Source organism: Condylura cristata, unplaced genomic scaffold (genome assembly GCF_000260355.1).
Source record: "Condylura cristata isolate star-nosed mole 26May11 unplaced genomic scaffold, ConCri1.0 scaffold00013, whole genome shotgun sequence".
NCBI lineage: Eukaryota > Metazoa > Chordata > Mammalia > Eulipotyphla > Talpidae > Condylura > Condylura cristata.
In genome coordinates this window covers 53,947,088-53,954,002 of record NW_004567114.1, presented here as the reverse complement: position 1 = coordinate 53,954,002, position 6,915 = coordinate 53,947,088, and positions in this window count along the sequence as shown.

Sequence of the window (6,915 nt, the reverse complement as noted above, 5' to 3'; positions counted from 1 at the left end):
AGGGAGGGGTGAAAGGTCGCGGGTCCCCAGCAACACGGCTCAGGCAAACGTAAGCGGCTTGTCGCGGAAACTAAGGGGTCCTAGAAACACGCTAGGCTGGAAGGCGGGAAGTGAGATTACTGACAGCCTTGCTAGCCAATGAAATGGAAATGTGAGAATGGCTCTTCAGGCCCCTTCCCAATCAGGAAACTTGAGTTTGAGAGGGAGTGAAGGGGCGGGGTGGGATCTTAGTCTAGCTGGGACTGGAGCGTTGACAATTTTGGCTAGTCTGAGAAGGGCGTTCGAGTGACCGTTGACAGTGGATGGGACGGCGTCAAAGCTGAGGGGAGAACGTTAAGTGACTGCTAACGGGACTTCTAAATAGGTTTTCTTGGGTTTGTTTTCTTTTTAAAGAGTTAGGTTAAAGACATTAGTTGTATCCCATTCATTGGCGCTTTTCTCCGAGGTGATTTCATCAAGAGAGTATTAATCGCGCCGTGTAGCAGCGTTAGGGCACCTCGAGTGTCACTCGCCGCATTGAAAACCTTTCGGGAACAAAGATATAAATAAAGTTAGGTATGGTCTTTAGTCTAAGAGGCGCTCATAGGCAAACTAGAGGCAGGCAACAGCTGAGTGCCTACAAAAAAACGAAATCTTGAACGAAATACGAATATAGGAAATAGAATGCATTGCAACGTGCGCAGTTTATGATTATACTGATCTTGGATATAGACTAAACCTGAGTCTCAAACTTAAAACACTGTTGTCGCCGAAATAGACTGTCTGAAGAGACTCAGTTTATAGAGGAGTAAATGGACTTAAGGAAGTATTTTAGCTCAAAGTCATCCATCAGATTAGGTTAATTAAATCAGTGTTTTAGAGAGCAGGAAGAGCGGGGAAAGCATGGGTTTGTAGTCCAAAAATTTTAGTTTTGCCATCGCCAGTATATTTTAAAAGTCTTATCGGCAAATTCCTTAACATGTTGCTTCTCGTGTGTCAAGCAATCCACTTTACATGTAATGTTTTTACCTATAGTATATCATGTAGTTTTACTCTCCCCATTTTATGAGGCAGTTTAGTTTTAAAGATAGTAATAATGTACTCAAAGTCACAGAGATATAAACATTGTAGTAATAATTCAAACTCTGGTCTTCCTGAATTCAAAGTCTGTTCTCTTATTGTTGCAGTAAGCTAGATCTTCAAGTTCGCTCCACTTAAAGATTGCAGCTGTAGCTTCCACAATTCGTATGACTCAAATAAGAATACGTAATGTATTGATAATGATAATGTATGGTAAGATTTAAAAATGTATGGTAAAAATTTTACATCTTAAATACATCCACTAGATTTCTAGAATAAACATGTTCCTTCCCTATTCACTCCCCCTACCCTTTTCAACCTAAAAGGTGACTTTATTGTTAAACTGGCATAAGGGAGGGTTTTACTGTAATTCTATGGTACTCTCATTCGGAATACCTGCATATCTAAAGCCATAACCAAAGAGAATACAACAAAATTTAATTTCTGATGAGAAAGGAATGGAAAAGAATTGTAATCCTATCCATAGAATCCTTTATTAAAAGGAGCATTTAAGAAATTCCTGTTGTTGTTTTAAAGTAAAGAAAGATGACAATCTGCTGAATGAGGAAGAGAATAACATTTAGTTTGGGAATAAAGGCTTATCTGGAGGATGAAAAAAAAACACGTTTGCTTCAAGTTAGGGGAAAAGATAGGTTGGGAGTAGAAAGAAGGGAGAACAGGTAAATTAGTGCATAATAGAACTAAATACTTTGAACTAAATACTTATCTGTTGTACTATGTAATAAGAAATCACTATATATATATATATATATAGCTTTCATAACAAAAGTAGTATTTATACACCGAATTAAATTTCTCAAAAAAATAGTGATGAATGGGGGGTGGGAAGCAAAAACCCATGGTTTAGAGTAAGTATGTGGCCATCAAGAAAGGAAAGGCTGATACAGATATTATACAATCTAAGTGTCCTGTGAATTGTAAAGAAAGGTGTAAGAACTTTTAAATTAAAAAAATGAGAAAAGAGCTGGAATTTGGTACTAAATTTTTAAGACAATAAAAGATAGGGACAAAAACAAATATAGTTCAAACCTGGCCAAAGTATTCAGCAGAATGTAGTTTTGAATTGGGTTAAGACTTACACAGAAAGTTTAATGTTAATAAATTTCTAAAAATAAAACATGCTAAAAGAGTTTATAAAATATTTCTCATTGACATATGAAAGGTAAATTGTAAGTGATCCTTCTAAGTAAAACTGTCTTGTAGACATAAGCTTACTGATACTCATGACATTGTATTGGCATTTTTTGACCTCTGATTTTCTTCTTTTAGAATTAGTATTTAAGTGGTACCCAACTTTCCATGCAGTACAGATACAGAAGATATGATTTTTAAAGTAGAGAGTATGCTTATTAGTAACATAGCTATGATATGTCAGGAATCTATTCTATTAGACTCTTCTAAGACCTGGTCAGAATTACAAGGGTCAGTCATCTATAAGCTGATATAGTCAAAGTTATCAGGGAATACATCCTAATTAATTTCCAATCCTTAGTATATGTTGCTATTTTTAAAAAAATTACACTTGTCCTTTTCTAAACTGTGTTTATATCTGCCATGTTTATTAAGCAGACATAAAGATTTCATTGTCTTATCATTTTTACCAGTAAGTAAAACTGAATGAGAAAATATAGCAACTCAGTTTATTAATATTTACTATGTTGTATGCCTCATATGCTATAAATAAACTGTTGGAATGATGAACTTTTTATAAAATATAATAGAAGCATTTGGTCTTCTAATTCTCTGAAGAGACATTTTATTTTTTTTTAATTAACCAAGCACTTGGTACTGGAAATTTGATATTTTTTGACACCTTAAGATGATAGAATCTGTGTGCTTCTTTTGTTGTTAATTAGTTGATGAGTTATGAATACAAGTATCACAGAAAATATTAATCTGAAGAACAAACTCTAATTTTATTGGCTTCCAGTGGAGGTTCTTTTCTTTCCTAAATGTTTAGGCTGAGTAATATGGACATAAACTAACCTTAGTAATAATGATTAACTTTCTAGTGAAAATACAGATGATGGATACCCAAAAATATTTTCTGAAATTCATTTGTCTCTATGTTCCTGCCCTTGCTACATGCAACCTGTTACAAGCTTACATCTTCTTTTACTTAATTGTTGCTTCAGCTTATGTTTTGGAAAAATAGTTTTTGTGTTTGTGTTTTAGCAGAAGCAGATCCTGAGTTCCTGAGTTAAGGATTCAAGAGCAAGTAATTTTATTTTGGAAGTGATTTCAGAAAACACTGTAGGAGCTTGGGGAAGAGACAGGGAATCAAAGGAAGGTAATGAAGGCTGAATTACCAAACAAGTTTTCACTGTGAATAAATAAGAGTGTTCTCACTGGTATTTCCTCATCCATTTAAAATTCATCTCAGAACTAATCCATCCTAAGTAAGAAGAAAGTAAGATATAGATATAGAAGATATAGAGAAACACACACACACACACACCAGCTCCCTTCAGTCACTGGTGGTAGGTTGGTCATACTTGGAAATGCTGGGGAATTAACACCCACTGTGAAACATCCTCTAATATGGAAAATGAGACTAGGAAATTTTGAAATGGTAGGACAAGGAGATATGTGTGGGGCAGTAACAATTTGTTATAAGTATCAACATAAATTTACGAAACAGTAAAATAAGAAACCTACAAATTATTGCAAAGTATTAAGACAATCAAGTAAGTATAGAGGGAATTGGAAAACTTAAAGTACAGAAAAAAAAAGATTTTGTAATTTTCACACTCCCAATATAATCAAGCATTGATCTAAAAAACCTGACTTTGTTTTTTTATGTTTGTAAAAATCACACTTTCAGTCTGATGTCACTCATGACAAAACAATGTATATATTCTGATTATTTTCTTCAATCAATGCAGCACAAAGAATATAAGAGGAAATATATACCAAATGAGTATATTACCTACCTAATTATATAACAAGTTCTATAAATAAAAATTCTGATTAGAAATACTTTTTCTAAGTTTTCACTTCTTAGGAAAATGACTTAATTTAACTCAAAAATTTAAACGACTTTGATACACAAGTATTTAATATAAATTCACTGTTGGATATATTATGAAATAATCTATGAAAGAAACTAACTTATAGAAATTTAGAGAGAAATGTGTCATTAACATTATTTCAAAAATCTGAATTAATATTCCATAGGCAATGAAGAAGAACTTTGTATTAATTGATACATGGTTATGTAAAATGGTTAACATTAGGGGAAACATACAGGGAAATTTCTGTCTTCATAACAATTCTTTAAATCTAAAACTATTTCAAATATAAAGTTTTTTAAAAAAAGAATCTTCAACTGATGCTGTGGTTCTAGCTCTTCCATCTAATGTGTGACGTAATAGAACACATTTACCTAAGTTTCAAGTTCTCATAAGTAAAATATGATAGGTCTTAGATACTTTGTAAGTCTCTAAAATCTAATTTTCTAATTAGTTTTTGCTACCATTTGACCAACCTATGAGCTATCAAAATCAAAGAATGTATTGTGTGCCTTAACATGTATTTTCAAAACAGCTAAAAATACATATTTGAAGATGTAGTTTAGACACAGTGGAAAGTAATATACAAAGTAATATACAAAGTAATATACAAAGAAAGTAATATACAAAGAAGAGGAATATTGGAAATTACACTTATTTTCCTATACTTCTGCATTTTAAAAAATGTCATTAAATATAGCAGAAAATATTTTACTGAAACCACTTCAAAATGTAAATTTCATCTCTTAAAACATTTGTATTTTAAAAATCTCTGTGATAGCAAACAAATGAAAAAAGATGTTAGCTATGGCAAAAAAAAAGTAATTTAAAAACAACAAAGTACACTTAAAAAGTAATAATTGGGTAGTATTCATGTTTTATCAATTAAGTTTATATCGCTTATCTGGACCATCCATATAATAGTTTCAACTACACATACTTTATTCAGATAAATTCCTAGAGTGATTTGAGTGTCCATTGTCAAAACAGGACGTCCTAGCTTATGCCAGTGTCACAGAGTAATGATCAATACCCTCAAAACTGTCCCAATTCTGATAATTAAATGGTCATCCTAATAATACTCAGAAGTTTAGACTTTTTTGTTTTAACCCTGCAAACTATAAACCATAAAACCTTTGTTATTTATCAGATTTCTTTATATAGCAGTTTTTCTATATGTAAAAATATTTATCATAGTGTAATCCATTATATTGTGATTTGATGAATGAATACATTCTCACCACATCTTCCCTTCATGACACTTATTACCTCTGTATGCATTTTTTTTTGCTAGAGCTAAGACCAGAAATCAAGAATAGAGGCAGTATATAGTAGAGTGAAATTTTAAAATGTATCTTTTTACATATAAAAAATCATTTTGATAGAATTACTTCTTCATTAGAAAGAGTATAACAACTGAAGTGAAATAAAGAAATGATAAATGAGATGTTATAAATATAATGAAATACAACTTTAAATGATAAACCCTTGGACCCACAGATAACATTGTTTATATTAAAGATTAGTCATATTGCCTTTTTACTTACTGCTACTCAAATAAGTAAAAGCTCTCTCTGTTTTCAGACAAGATTTTAAGTTTTAAAGCTTATTTTTGATGTAGTTTATTATTGCCACTCCTATTATTATAGGTCAAATAATAAAAAGCTCTGTACATCTTATAAACAATATAGTTTTTAGTTAAAAATACAAGGTGAAATTGGCATCCTTATATATTAATCCCCCCATAATTATACTATCATATTCCTAGATTCTTCCTTGCTATTAAATCTTTTGGTTTTGCTATGTAAGCATTTCTACAGTAGGTCATAAATTATATCATGTGAAATATTTTATCTGTGTGTTATTTCATATAATTGAGAGTATATATAGCTCACTTATAAAAATATACATTTTACATATGGATGTTTATGTGCATGGCTACAGCAAGAAGGTGTGTATGTGGTAAGTGTGTATTTGTCTATTGACAGAAAGAACACGACCAGAAGCTTAATATAGTAAAGCTAATGTAACTATAGATAGGTAACTGAAGGCTGGAGGAGAAACTCCACCCAAGAGATTTTGTAATAAGAGGTTAACCCAGGATACTGAATGAAGGGGTTTGTACTGAGTGTTGAAAAGGGGAAACTGACTCTCCCTAGTAGACAGGGAGAACTGCAAAATGACTGAGTCCACCAAAATATTGCTACCTAAATGGGGAGTGGCTAAGTAATGCTATGAGAGTAGCTACTGAAATTACAACTTAGAGGGCAGTGCTGAGCCTATATTCAGTGAGTCCTATCATCTTGGTAGATTTATAAAGGCTGTCAGTAGATAGGTACACACATTAAGCTGAAGATGAGCTATAATAACAACATCATGGAGCTTAAGGAGATAATAACTCCTATAAAGGAGAGACCAGTACAACCCTCAACATCAACCTCAATTTGTGGACGGACACCAACCATACTTCTGTACCAGATCCTGGGAGAGAGGAGGAAAATAGCCCTCCTTATTAAGTGCAACAGATCATTTTTTTTATAACTCCGGAAAGTGGGAATTTGAAATATTATTTGATTTGTCTTAGAATAAATAAAGTGTACTACTTGATATGTGGAGCATATTCATACTGGCTACATTAATATCTAGTCTTGGTCTCTCAAGTAGCTCTGTGTTTCCAATAGAAATACCATCATTCCCTACTGGAACCTGTCTGACTCCTGACAGTCAGAAGAAGAGTTTTAATCTTTTATTGCTTCTAAATTCCATTTTTTTTTCTTAATACTGCCCACTAAACTCTTATGTTTCTGTCATTGAAAGATATATA